This window comes from Drosophila ficusphila, unplaced genomic scaffold (assembly GCF_018152265.1).
Source record: "Drosophila ficusphila isolate 14025-0441.05 unplaced genomic scaffold, ASM1815226v1 contig_636, whole genome shotgun sequence".
In the NCBI taxonomy this organism is placed as follows: domain Eukaryota; kingdom Metazoa; phylum Arthropoda; class Insecta; order Diptera; family Drosophilidae; genus Drosophila; species Drosophila ficusphila.
Genome location: NW_025064569.1, coordinates 1,732,550 through 1,747,578, shown reverse-complemented (window position 1 = coordinate 1,747,578; position 15,029 = coordinate 1,732,550).

Here is a 15,029-nt window from a genome sequence, read left to right as displayed (position 1 = left end):
ATGGAGCCGCAGGGGGCGCAGGGGGAAGGGGAGGGGGAACGAAATTCAAAGGCTGCCAATTGCCAATTGAAGCCGTAAAGTATGCTAAGCAATTTGCGTCGTGTGTGCGCTGTTCGTGAGGAAGTGAGGCAGTTGCTCCATGTGCGGAGCGGCGTTTATGGTTGTTTTCTGCCGAACGGGGGATTGGGGCCAAAGTCAGCTGACAGGGGGGTGGGGGAGGGTGGCTTTCCCAGCTCCGAGCACCTGGCACCTGTCGTATCACCCCTCCACCCTTCCACCCTCCTCCCGTCGAGGGTCCTTCACAAGTGGAACAGTGTGATTTTGATTTTGGTTTCGGTGTTCGATGTTGGCTCTTGAGCTCTGCTGTGGTGGGAGGTGGAAGGTGGGAGGCCCACTTTGAAGGGGTGAAACTAATTTAACTTTGTTGTCAAAATATTAATTTTTCAGCAACGAAAGCTCGGCCCATTGCCAACGTGTGAACTAGAACGACAAAAAGTGCTGCCCTCCTTGGACTTTTTCAGTGGGTACTTCCCTTCCAAAAAGTGTCTCATGATCAAGTACACTCTGCACCAAAGACCCGGCCTTTCCATATGGCCGATTCCGGCAGACGACCAGCCACAAAGCTAATCAAAATGTCCGATACATGCACTTCACTTATTCAAACACTCGCCAGCTTTTCCTCACACGCACTTCGAGTGCATACTTTGAATCCCCGTGTGGCTTGTGTTGTTTTTCCTTGGACTTTGGAGTGCCATTCAAGGCGGGCCTCTACTGGGGAGTCCTTTATTGGGCTTCTCCGAACACACTTCAATAAGTGGTCCTTGACGAAGGGACTCGACTAATTTCACCTACCACGTCTTCACGCCTGTATTTATACCAAAGTTCCTTAAATGGACGAGGACCCTAATGATGGCATAGGCAATGGCCAGCACCGAACTTGGATCGCTGGTAGGCTCCATTTAGCGTCACCGTTTAGGCTCCATCATATTGATAAATATGTTTTATGAATACGAGTACATATATGTAGCATACTCAAATAAGTCTAAAGAAGTTAGAGATCCTTCACTATTACTTTTCTTTAGTCTCTATTAAGTCGGGAGTGAACATAAATGACTGAGGTGAACAATTTTAATAAACGTGGCAACTTTTATACAGGCAGAGAGGCGAACACACCCACTAGCCATGTTTTGCTGATATTGTAGTTTAGGATTCCAAATTATCAACTTCAAATGGCGTACATACAGATTGGAGTAATGAAGATGCAGTAAAAGAAGGTTTTAACAACTTGCCACGCCCAGTAAAATTGTGCATGTAAGTAAAAGATCTTTGACATTCGACTGTGCATGTTGCTTAACCGTAATGGTTCTGATCATTTCTTAATTCCTGTGGACGCTAATTAGATATTTGACAAATATTAACTGAAAAAAGTCCGGATAAGTCGTGCCGATAAATGAAAACGATCTGCAATACGTTCAAGAGTTTTTGTTTCGGCCTGAGAGACATCTGCAAAGAAACAGGCAGATTGGCACGGCGATATCGACTTGAATAGTAATGCTGATCAAGAATATATATGCATTAAACTACGTTGCAACTTAAACTGCGGGAGCGAGAGGAACTGAAGTTTATCGAAACCGAACAGCAAAGCTACCCAATCAATTTTCGAAGTCCCCATTTGCGCCATGTCTGTTTGGGCACTAAAATTTCCACTGATAAATTTCAAAATCAATAAGGGCTGGGATAATGTCGGCCTGTGCTGCACTCGTAGATTAAGGCGAAAGTAAACAATATGTTATTAACATCGGCATCCTGCGGGGAAGGACCGACGTTCAAGATGAAGGTTAGGATGCATAATGCAGGTTTTGAGTGTTTACCCGAGGATTACCGATTGAGATTTATGATAGAGCTCAAAGCCGAGCTTAATGGCAGTTTTATGATTGCTCCCCTTTCCCTTGATTGATGGACCGAGCAAGTCGAAAAGGTGGAAGGTACGAGACAGTCGGGCTCAGCTGCTGTCGAAAAATTTGTCACAGAGGAGGGAAAACTTAAGCGAAACTTACACATGTAATCGAATCCGTTCTCCGCTCTTTCTCGAACTGCATCTGGGCAAGCCAATCCATCAAAAGAAGTGCCAGTGTGTGCATCGCCACTCAAATTACAAACAATAGCAGTGGGGAGAAGCCGACCCTCACTCGGACTCACCCACTCGGTCCCGGAACGCACCACCCAAGGAAAACCCGAGCCTTATGCGGAGCACTCATCCCCTGGGAAAACAAAAACACTTTCTTCCGTGACTTTCCCTGTGATCTGCTGCAGATGCCTGCATTTGTTTTGTAATTACTGTCACGCAATGTGGCCATCAAATCAAATAAGACGAATTTCCATTTACCGAGAGGAGTGGGTGTTGGGAGAGTTCTAGGGTTATCCGCTCGACTTGAAGAATTAAGTTACAAATGGGTCCTTTTTTAGCTCGTTCGGAGGTGACTTTGTGTGACAGAGTAAGAGTCAAGATTGGCGATGTAAGTTAGTCACTCAAGGAGAGAATAGAGACCAACAAGCATTAGCTTATCAGGAGCAGAGTGTGGGCATAACTACTGTATTAAAGTTCACTATTTCGAGTTGTCAAACTTCTCAATAAAAATGATCACAATTTTTGGCTGCCCAAGCCCTAGGAGAACAGACAGAGACCTCTCGAGATAATTTTATATTCGTTGGTTGAAATAAGCATTCTTGTTTTATACCGATCTACCAGCTTTTATAGACAGGCATTGCCAGCTGAATGATAAACGATTCCCAAATGCAAAAGACACTGACTAATAACTTATATATGAAGCTGGTTTATTGTTATGACTACGACTATGGCGATGTCTGAATCTATATGCGCCGCGAGGACTTTGGGGAGAGACAGCCATAAATACGGGCTAAAACTTTTCAATATTGATAAACTTTTTCTGCACTTTGGCCCGGCCAAGCAGACATATAGACACGGGTACGGGTACGGGTAGGGAACTACGGCCCAGCCGGAAGCAACATCCATAACACCGGAAATGGCGCAACACAGCGCCGAGACGATTGCCATTTACAATTTTTGCGAATAAAGCCGCTTAAGCAGCGCTCTCACCTCCCCGCCACATGTAATTTGTTTTTATGTCTGTCCCAATACGTGAGATAAGGCCACGAACCGAGCACATTTTTTCGCCTGCACACAACTTCGATTAACATTGGCAACCTCGCAGGCGGAAATCCAGGACTCGGCGAACGGGCGATTGGGTGGGAAAGGGGGTGGGGAGGGGGGAGGGTTTGGGCCGAGGCCAACAAGTGGCTTCGGCCGTGGCCGTGAATTCCATTTATAATTTCCGCTCGGTGATGTCATGTGAGAGGCGCTGTCTTCCCCTGCGAACTTTTTGTCTTCCTCCAGAAAAAGTATTCAGGCCGCTTGGCGGTGCACTTGGGCTGCAGCCACGAATGAGTTGGGTTCCGAAGTGGGTTATATATGGGGTCCTTCGCCTGACCGGCTCCTTTCGCTTGCCCTTTTTTGATTTTTTCCGAACGGCTGCTTTGATTTTGTGATTTATGTTTCGTTCAATTCCGGGGCTATACTCGTAGTTTAACTGCACACACTTAAATAGTCCTGAAATGTATGTAAACTCAGCTCTTCCATATAGTTGCGACCATTTGAGTAGCTTATCCTTGATGCCTGTGACCTAAATCTAGTTTTATTAAATCAATTCCTAATGAACCCCTTTAGCAGGTGACCTCAGAAATACACTGTTTTCTTACAAAGTGCAGACAGAATGAAAGAGTTCACGCAGGAAGCACCCTTGGCATTGATTTTCTCTTATTTCGTGCCGAGTGGTTTTGGCACTTTAAGCATCGGTCGATAGTTTCTGATTATTTTCGTTCTATTTCGGGGTACGAGCTCCTCGGAGTTAGCTACGACAATTAAAGTGATTAGACGCCTATCATGTTGATGGGCACCGTTCCACCCACAGTCGTCCTGCCCCACCCCCACAACCGCCCACCTTCCGCCGCCCCAATGATGTCGCATGTGTTCCCCAGTGTGTTTGTGTCTGGCCGAGTTGCGAAAAGTGCCACAAAAACTTTGGCTAAAACCATCCAGCCGCGCCCCCAAATCCCCAGAAAGCCTCCTCCTCCTCCTGCCCCTCCTCCTGCTCCTCCTCCTTCACCGCCCTCCAAACGCCACTTCCACGGGGACACGCCACCTCCGCCCTGAAACGTTTAGCATACAATTAGCCTGCAGAAGACAGGGGAACGAGGGGGTGGCGACGCACGGGGAAAGTTGAAGCCTGGGGAAAACTTCGGGAAAATTATTAAAATTTCGTTGGGTGGCTGCCTTCGGAAGGGTTGACCATATGGAAATTAGCATATGACAGCCATTTCGGGCCACTGGGCGGAGCAGTGCCTCCCCTTTTCCGCAGTTTCACTATCCTGCTGGAGACTTTAAATTTAAGGCCAGGAGCAAACTTTGTGACTGTTTGGGCGGCAATGGAGCCCTAGTGGATTAAAAAGAATTCGTTTTGATTTTTCAGTGACTAGATAGTTCTGGTTTTTTATTTTAATTATTTGTGTGACTACCAAGGGTACATCGGTAAATTTACTCTGTTGCTCCTAGGCAAACTATTTTAAATAGTCGTCCGAATGTATGAAATGTATTTTGTATATCCGATTGCAAAAATGGTATCAGCATATTTAATCAGTATGTGTATTTTAACTAAACTTTCCCTACACCAACTTTTTTATAGTGTCAGCTAGTAATAATAAATAAATATTTTTAGTTTTCTAGTTCTAAAGAAAATATGTTGTATATGTTGTACAACTTAAAGATTTCATTTTTTAAAACGTTAATAACGTGAATTTTTGGGTTTGAATATATGTAGTATTTTGTATCTGCAAAATAATAACCGAAAAATTGAATTGAATGCGAGAAACAGCATCGAGATAATGATGCGAAATAATTTACACAATGACTTGTAGACTTGGAGTAGCCAAATTTTATTACTTGCAAGCTGTTGTGTTCGGCTCTGAGCTTTTTTCGACTATGACTTTTTACGCATTGTGCTTCCGATTAATTAGATCGCCTTTTAGGGGCACACGTGCCACAGGGAAGGAGTCAGCATCCTGTGCCTCATCTATTTTTGAATAAACCACCATCGTTCGAGAGTTTTTAGGCTTATCGGGCGGCGTAACTCTCCTCATAATCAGCATCAAAAAGCACTCAAGTCATCCCTCCAGTGTGCACATCGTGAGCAGCAGCTATCATAATCCCTGTGAAAAGCATCTTCCCCCAAACAAGGCGCTTAAAACGGAAGGAATCGACGTGATGTTTTCCTCAAAAACGCTGTAAGCAGACCCCACTCCATCAGATTTGAACAGCTGCGGTTGGCTGGATGGGTATGTTGATCAAAATTTGTTTTGTCACATCGATAGGCTATGACTTTTACAGCCCTCTCGCTCGTCGTGGCCATTTCTCAAGCGATTTTAAGGCAGTTCAATAACCGACCCGTTGTGCCTTATCGAGTTTTCACGAGCAAGCCATCTCGTTCATCGAGGCTTTGGGCTGCTAAGGTGGGCAAATGACACTGCATAATGAGTACACAGCTTGGAATATCTTTGGGAAAATTATAGAAACTTCAATCACACCAGAAAGCCACAGGGGTAGAGAAACTAAAAAATATAGCTTACATCTTTATAAAGTAACAGTTTAATATTGAACCAAGAATTACAAGTTGAGCCTACGGCGATCAGAAGTACGTTACTTCTCACTGCGCGAAGCTAATTTTTAATGCTGTACCATCAATTGTCAGTTGTCAGTGACAGTCATCAGTGACAGTCATCAGAGATTGTATTTCCTTCACTTCTGACTGAAATTAGAATACCCTTTGCTTTGCAAGGGTATAAAAAGTCTACGTTTCTGTATGAAGTGATTGAACCTTGTTCTTTGGTTTAGGTTTCTTTAAATAAAAGTGGCCAAGACTTAACATTTAAGCACCGTCAGGAAATTCGCTTTAAATTCAATATAAGCGTGATTTAGCTTTCACTTGTCAAGTTCATCAAAACTTTTAATCGAATCGTTTAGTATCTCTCCAATGTAACCTTAATACAAAACGATGCAATTTCCAATTCATAATTCATTTGCAGGAAATTGTTTGGAATGTGTATGCGCTTTCGTAGCATTTCTATTTACGCACAAAATAATTTGAATTACTGCATAGCCCTTAACCAAACGCAGTCCCATCACTTCCACACTCCCCCACACGGAAAACAAATGAAATGCGAAGCGAAGTGGTTTTTGCGAAAAACAAAGCAATTCAAATCGGATATACCCTGCACATATGTGTGCGTCGAAAGGGTCCTTAGCTTGTCAGCGCAATTTGCCGCAATGTCCTTGCGATCAAATGTAATTTAAAACCGAACATGAAGCGAAATAATGGCCACTCTCCTGAAAGCCAACCTATGGAACGTTAGGGGAGGGCTTTGCTTTAATTAATGGAAGAAACCACAAGAATCTATTTCCCACGCTGTGGAAAATTCTGATGAGCATCATTGAAATTGAATTTTCTGCAAATTATTGCCTCACGGTGCAGTCTGTGTTTTCCCATCGTTCAATTTCGGGCTGTAAATATAATTGTAATTGCACTCGGTTGAAGGTTGATGTTCGCACACGTGCGGGGTGCAAATTGCACAGAGAACCCCTAAAAATTCTGATTGGCCCTCTACTTTTTTTCATTTGAGTAGACCGAGGGGTAGATGGCGGCTTTTATTAGATCACGAGAGTCCAAGTACTTCGTTCTCTTAGTAAGATCAGGGTGTTTTCGGTGGCTTAACAATTTCTTTTCAGCTGCGTAAAATTTTAAAAATAAATATTCCTTTTTATCAGTTACAAACTCCTAATAAATATACTAATTTTTGGCTTTTTTTATGACAATTGTTTTTCATTTTATATATGTAATATGTAAATATATTTTTTAACGCATCCTTTGTATTGGATATACCTTTTGCATGAATATGCCTTGTGTATGTATCCTATTTGTATATGAAAATGCAAGTCGACACCAGCCAAACCTTGGAAACGTACTTAATCAAACAAAGAAAAAATCTGCATGTACTCTACTGTATAAGTTACTATATAATTTCAGATCAACTTAAGTGACCTAGAAACGGATTGTTATCAGTGTTTTAAAATAATAAGTTGGCACCCCTTTTAAATCATAAAAATAAATTTTGTTATTTAGAATATGAACTTATCCCTTAAATCGAAAAAGAAACTAAAGCCAAATGTATCTCTTCAGCTGTAGAGTTTTATGGTTTTTTTTCGGTTTCAGTAGCTGTTAAACAGAGAAGCTGATTCTATATTAACTTCACTTCGTTGAAAACTACTAACTGAAATATTAATTCACTCTACAGTGAACAAACTTACCATCTCGCTCAAATGCATATTGCATTGAGTTCCAAAACAAGTTTTCAAACAAAATTAAGATCGAAATTATGTTATTTAATTAAGAAATGCATCTCTCCCCTCTGAGTAACAAAAGCTTAAGAAACATGTTTTTGGCAAGAAGTTCATACTGGTTAAGGTAAGTGTAATTGGCAACCTTTTTGAATTAATTTAGTACCAATTTTGAATGAAATTAGTTTCAAATAGATTTGTCAATGCAATGTTGAAGTACCATCAATTTGATAAAAATAATAATAATGAGTGCAAATCGTGCATTAGAAACTAAATAATAGCAGATCAATCAAGACCATTTGCCACTTTGGGATCGACCTTAGTGTCTAAGTAGTTTGATATTGATTGAAATGAGTTTATTATTTAAAAATAACAAAAAGTAATTTCGTTTCTTCTGAAATATTTAAAACCTCTTTTACTTTGCACCTCAAGCGACTGAATTTCCTTATTGAGGCATTATCCGATTGTTCTTAATCCGTTTCGAATCGAAATTCACAGTTTCGGCAAGTTCAGGAACTTCGGATTGATTTATTTCCGCTTACCAACTGTTTTTCTCGAGCAGGTAGGCACCGCACCTGTGTACCCTATAATGGTGCCACATGTTTGGGCCACACACTTTTCGAGCACATGAATGACATGTGTGGCGGCTGAGGCGAACAAAGGACACCGTGGGCTTGATCCCGATTTCAGGTATAGGCCAATACCATTTTTTGGGAAACCGCTTGAAAGTAATTACGAAATTGGCCACCAGTAGAGGAAGCGAAGGATGAAAGAGAGCTATTAGGGTCGTCTGGGAGGGACAGACCATATTATCGGATTGTCATTTTTCAAAGCCTTTGTCTATCTTATGTTTTCCTTTTCCTCACCACATTTCGTTCATTTTTCTAGTGGTTAGCTGACGTCAATTGTCAGTTTCCGCTCACATTTGTTATTTTCTGTTCCACAACATTTTCTCAATTTACTCCGGCGAATGTGACAGACAGGTTATGTCATTTTGCCGGCCTTTTACCTTCTACCAGTGCTAAGACGTTTGGGAATAGACAATTATTAAAAGACATCCTGACAAAGTTAGAACTTATATATATATAAGTTGTAGCAATAAACTTATTGGACTTAGTATTAAAATTTAACTAATTCAATTAAAACGATTACCTTCTGATAGCCAAACTCAAACAATACATTCATAAATACTTAAGGGGCACAACAAGTGTAGTTTTAAAAAAATCCAAAATTTTTTTTTCATATTTCGGTAGAATACACCTTTAAAAATAAGATATTAAAATTTCAAATCGATATTTCAAATAGTTTTTGAGTTATAGCAATTTTAAGAGCAGCCGCTCGCAGAACAGTGAATACGATCATTTTATCTTTAAAGGCGTTTTTCTCGAAACAGCATTTTCCGAATTTGCTGCAGTGATAACTTAAAAACTAATGATCCGATCACTATCAAATTTTTTTGACACGTTCTATATAAAGTTCTCCCTACAATGACCTATCGATTTTTTGATCCGATCAAAACTCGAATTTTGGCAGGCCAAAAACGACCAAAAATTCGATTTTTTTTTTTAAACCCCGCCATTTTGTCAATTTTTGATATTTTTATTTTATCGTAGTTCATGGTATAGACAATATCATCTATTTTAACGAGAATTTTTAATTTTTTATATTTCATCCACGGAGATGGCCGGAATCACTGCAGCAGTTAAGGCCCTTTTTTTTAGCGCCGTTGTAGATCGACTCGAACTTAAGAAATATTTAATTTTTTTCTTTAAAAACTTCACTGTACATTCTTAAAACATGTATAAATATATTCTTAAAATTTGGAAATAATTGATCAAGTAGTTTTTTTATAAAAATTCCCAAAAATCATCTTTTTTTAGGCCGTATCACTAGTTGTGCCCCTTAAATAAATGTTTCCGATGAAAAACAAACAGACAAAGACAGCTATATGATATAGTAATCTGATTTTGTTAAAATTGAATTCGAAATTCAATAGTTGTTAGCCAACTGAAAGAAATCAAGTCGGTATGGATTGATATCTTTTTTTCGTTATTTTTCCGATGGGAGTTATCCGATATAGTCATCCAATCCGGCCCTTTCCGACTGATATACTGCGTGCAATTACTACACAACTTTTGGTAGAGTTTCAGCAAGTTAGCTTTAAAACTGAGAGACTGGTTGACATAGAAAAAGACAGATTAAGACAGATGGGGAAAAAATATAAAATTTACGAAACTGTAGAGGAACCATAATGTACACATTATCGCTTATGTTTTAAGGATCGGACTATAACAAATGGAAAAAACTAGTTATAGACAAAAGCCCTAACTGCAAGGGTTATTTTGTACTCATACTGAAACGCAAAAGGAATTTGAGAATTTTAATTTTTTAACTGTTTTCAAGCACAATCGCTATTGGGCGCTAATCCATTTTCTCGATATTTCTTTCTGTGTACCAAAAAATCTGTGTAATTTCTGTTCGGAGGAAGCACTGACATCACCGTCAAATGTCAAAAGTGAACAAGACCAACAACATTTGAAAGTGGTTGGGTGCTATTTGCGTTTTAAGTAGATTCTCCGCTAAGCTGTTCGGTGACATGGGTGAGCTGGAGATCACCTTACACAACCCCCTCCTCCCCTTAATTCTCCCCCGCCCCCTCCCCACCCTTCCATCGCAATCCCTTCGGGTTGTTCCCCTGTCGACTCGTTGAAGTTTCCGTTTGAAATTTGATGGCAACCAAATTGACATCGAAAATTGTTTCATTTGTTATTTGGCTTTAAAAGAGAGGTCGTCGGATTTTTGGACAGTTTCTCTAATTGCTTGCCGAACGATTTTCTCCCGTCAGGAAAAGTGAGGGAAAAGGGGAAAAGAAAAGAGATGGGAAATCAGGGAACGGTTGGCGTTCGGGGGAGTCGCGAGCTAATTTGCAATTAGGCCAACGAAAACTAAAATGAAATCAATGCATTGCATAACCCGAGGAGCTTTAGTTTAATTGGAATCTGCGCCAAGCAGGAGCAACTTTTAATGAAGACTGAGCTCGGGCTCGGAGTGATGCAGATCCCACTCCGAGTTCTGGGTCACTAAAATGCGGCTGAAGAGGCGGTTAAGTGGGGCAATTGCAATTCAAAGCAGAGAAAATATGGAGAAAATTGGGGGGCTTGCATTTGCTGAAATGTGTATTCAAATCATTCATAGGTCTTTTCCAACAACATTCCTTCTTGAGGTTGTTTTGATTTCCAATTGTGTGTGTGTAACTTAAGAACAAAGTATTTACAGTATTGTAACACTCATTTTTGGATAAATGGGCCTTTTAATACAGTCGACCGATTTTAATGAAATTTTTTCGTTAATCTTGGATCCTAAAAATGTGCTACATCTCCGGTTAAATATATGTATATGGGCAACACAAAAAGAACCTTTACGACTTTTAAGTCATTTCAGTTCCGACATACGAGTTTATCTGCCTGCAATGGTAACAAGACTTAAGGGAGATTTCAAACTTGTAAGCGTGGGATACAAGTTTACATTGCTTAAAACATATATAAAGTCCAGAATATCACTAACAAGAGCTTTTTATTGAGACCACAGAAAACATTAGAACATTGATATATGGAGCGAGTTAGTATTTTTTATTAAAATTAAATCATTTGAGTAAAATATGAGAATACATCTTAAGAAATGTTGTGAGTGCAGCACTGTTTGCAAGCCATAGTTTCGAAACTAGGCGGTATTTTCAAACTTACTTGGGAAACCTTTTTATCCAAACCCTTAAATTGGAAATGATGCAGTTCCTCCTTTCCTTTGGAAATGAACTGAGTGAACCCGGCTTCAAAGTGACCACAGATGAGGCTTTGCATCCCGCTCACACGACTCCTGCTCCGCTGCTGCTTATTACGTTTGTTTATTTTTTGATTAAGGGAATCCACGGCGCACATTCAATCCCCGAAACTGCCACGTGTGCCACCCTCGAAGGCAGAACTAGGGGTGTGGGGAATACCTGCTGCAGTTGAGCCTGAAAAATATTTATTTAAAAAGCCAGCACGCTTGAAAAATGATTTTTGGCAATTAGCAGGGACGTCGTTCGCCAAGAGTAGGGAAAATATTAACCCAACTCCCCTCCTCTTCCGTCTTTTGTGCGAGGAACACGCGCTCGCTTTATTATCCTGATGCGGCGATTGCAACCTGAGGGATTCGGGAATAAATTATCTGGCTGCACATTTCCCTTCGTTTTTTGCAGCTGCGCGTGCTGGTGCGTGTGGCACGCCCACCTGGACACGCCTTGCCCCACAGAAAAGCCCAACAGGGCTGCGTAATAATGTTATAAAATTAAATATTTGCTTTGGGGTGTACAATTTCATAATTTAATTAATTTTTTACATGCTCGACTCGAGCGTCTTGAACAAGTTCGAAGCAGACGGAGAAGGGCCCGGGGAAATATTGAATTTTACGGAGCTTGTTGTTTGATAAATGATTGCCATGGCTGCAGCTTGGGGACGGGCTGAATGTGGGTGGTTGTGGGTGGTTGCGGTGGCAGAGTGGCAGGGGGAAGTGTATACTGATGAAGCGGCTGCCGCCGTGGGTGTTTATTGGGCGGCTGCCACTCCGATTGATTTCCTGCCTGCGCGGGGTGGTGATTCAAAGAGACTGTGGATCTAAATATTACACTGGCCGACAAAAGGTCAACCTTATTACTTCCCTGCGGACCTAAACGATGATTATTTTAAGCAACGCTTAAATTTGCGCCACTGTTTTTCACCATCAGCAGTGGTACCTTAAACATTTATCGGAGTGGATTCTGTCTATACTTTATTTTGCAAACCAAGAAATCTTATTGCTGGGTTAACTTAACCTACAACCTATGGCATATAATCGAAATCAGAATAAGTTAAAGACCCGAAAGCTCAGTTGTCCGAAATGTAAGTAATCTTGAGTTTCGTTCACTGAACCTTTAGTTTTTCTACCTCAGTTTGGAATCGCCTTGTTAAAAGTTGTGTTATTGTTCTTTAGTAAAACTCTGCCTTGGATTTTGTTGATGTACCACTTTAAATCCTATTTATAACGCCTTGAACGTTCAGTTCTTTACAATAAATGCATATCTGGTTAGTAACTTTCGGTACATCTATACTTTTCTCTTGTTCTTCCGGAACTATCCACTTCTTGTTCGGGGAGCAATGCTTTACGCTTCCTTTTTCTTCGGGTCCTGACGACCATTAGGAAACTCGTCTCTCATACAATTTGCGAGCATTGAAGGCCTGCGGCTTGAGCCTAGAAAGGCAGGATTCCCCGTCCTGCCAGTCAGAACCCATTCGAGGAGAACGAGCAGAACTTTTAGCTAATTTCACGGAATTGTTTGGGGACCGTGGTGAGCGGGACCGCCGGAGAAGCAGCAGCTGCAGTTGCAACTTTTACATACATTCTATGCAATTTGCCACGGCTCACATTTCGGAAAGCCCTCCTGCCACGCAATCCTCATTCATATTTAAGGCGGGTGGGTGGAGCGGGTGGGTGGAGGACCCATTCAGAGCTACAGCTGGCTAGGAGGTTTTTGAAAACGTAAAATTTCTAATTTTATTTGCCCGGGCAGTATACAAAAGCATCCTGGCGTGCGCTTATTATCCTGTGCGTGCCATAGCCACCCACCCAGCCCCAACTGCATCCCGAACCACCCTAGAACCACCGCGGGCCCAGCTGGGCATTGTCCTGTCCCAGGACACGGCGCTGTTGCTGCTGCTGCCGGGCATTTGCTTTTAATGCCTATTAAGCCTAGCAATTAGTGAAGTATTGGTTTTTGAATGGGAGCCGCGCTGGGCAGGGCCATGCATTTGGCCGGACGGCAGAGTGTATATCCTTGCGCTCGGATACCATGATTTATAGTTTAAAAAGCCCAGCCGAGCACCCCGTCCCGCTTCCCGGGAGAAATACGCGAAATGTGAAAATGAAGTTGATCATTTTCCGAGAGAGTCGGTACTTGAGAATTTGGGTAAGCGAATACAACCATACCAAGTCGGGTCCGAAAAAAGCATATAGATTACTCGACTTGAATTAAGTTTTAACCATAAGTGTATATCAGCATCGAATCGCCGAAACATCCAGATTATATCCTGATTTAAATGAAAAATGTATAACTGATTTCCAGGTAAAGTTAACTTAACAATTTGAATTATTTGGAAAACATTTGGAAAGTGCTGTTCTCCTCGCAAAAACGGGAAATGAGATTGCCGCTGAAAGGAAAAAGGTTAACAGACACGGAGGTTCAAAGGTCACTGCATTTGGCCAGAAGCCGTGAGCTTAAGTAGTAATAAGGGGCACTTAAATTAAGAAACTGTTTTCGAGATAGTGTGTCCTTCTACCTAATACCTATCCTTTCTTTACAAATACATATTCCAAAGCAAAGAAATTATATATATATTTAAAAAAAAATGCCAACAATCTAATTACTACCTTCGGAAAATATCCATACTTGCATTGATTGCTTTTTAACCACAGTTTACAGAACCCCTGTTTTGCGCAAATTGTAGTTTAGTTCGGCTAAAGTGGGGAAATCAACCCCTGGCATAACCAAGGCACCAGGGCGTCACGAACCAAATGAAACGGAAAAGCACTCAATTAGAACAGCAACTTTACCTTTTTCGCATTCAAATCGCAATTAACCCATTGGAGGAGTTCAGCCGTCGCTGCATTGTGCCTGCCCGCATTGATTGACAACTTCGGACGGGCGGGTCGAGTAGTTAACTTGGCTCTCAGGCGGCCCGAGTCAAAGGAATGCAGGAACGTGACAGCAAAATTGGCATATGCGTTGAAAAATTTCCGGGTCGCAGATATGCTGAGTCAGGACCCGACAGCACAGGCAGGACAACTAATACTGATGGAACTTCCCTATGAAAACCACTCACCCACAAACCCAGTCCCAGTCTCTGTCTGTGTGCGTTCGTAATCACAAATCCTGCCAAAGTTGACATATTTTGCAACATGAAAACGGAAATTGGCTGCAGATGCAGTCAGGCTTCATTCCTGAATTCTTGCAGCTCTATGGAGCACATCCTCTCGGACACTGCTTGACTTCAGCTCGACTGGATTCCTCTATTTTAGGATTTTTTCACACTTTTTTCTCAGCTTTTGCAAGGGCTTGTGTCTAATAAAAAATAAACAGAATTATAAGTCAAAGGTTTTGGAAATTATTAGTTTTTTTCGAAAGCAGAAATGCTAAGAATCAATCATTCCTTTATTGTGTTAATCAAGTTTCAGTTATTACACCCTTGCTGCGGATATTATAACTTCGGTCAAAAGCCATCTCAGAATTTACTTTCTTGATCTCCCAAAAAGTGTATATTCTTGATCAGATCTACTATCGAATTTCGTATAAAATTTTATCAAAATTGAATAACTATATCATATAGCTGACATAGGAAAGATCTAAAAATATATATAGAATAAGTGGAAATAAATAGATAACGTCGTTGTTTTTTATTCCACGAGCATGATTTTTAGAATATCTAGTTTTTTAATAATCGAGAGAAAAAATAAAACACAACATCGTTGGTTCTCATCAGACAAGCATGATTTT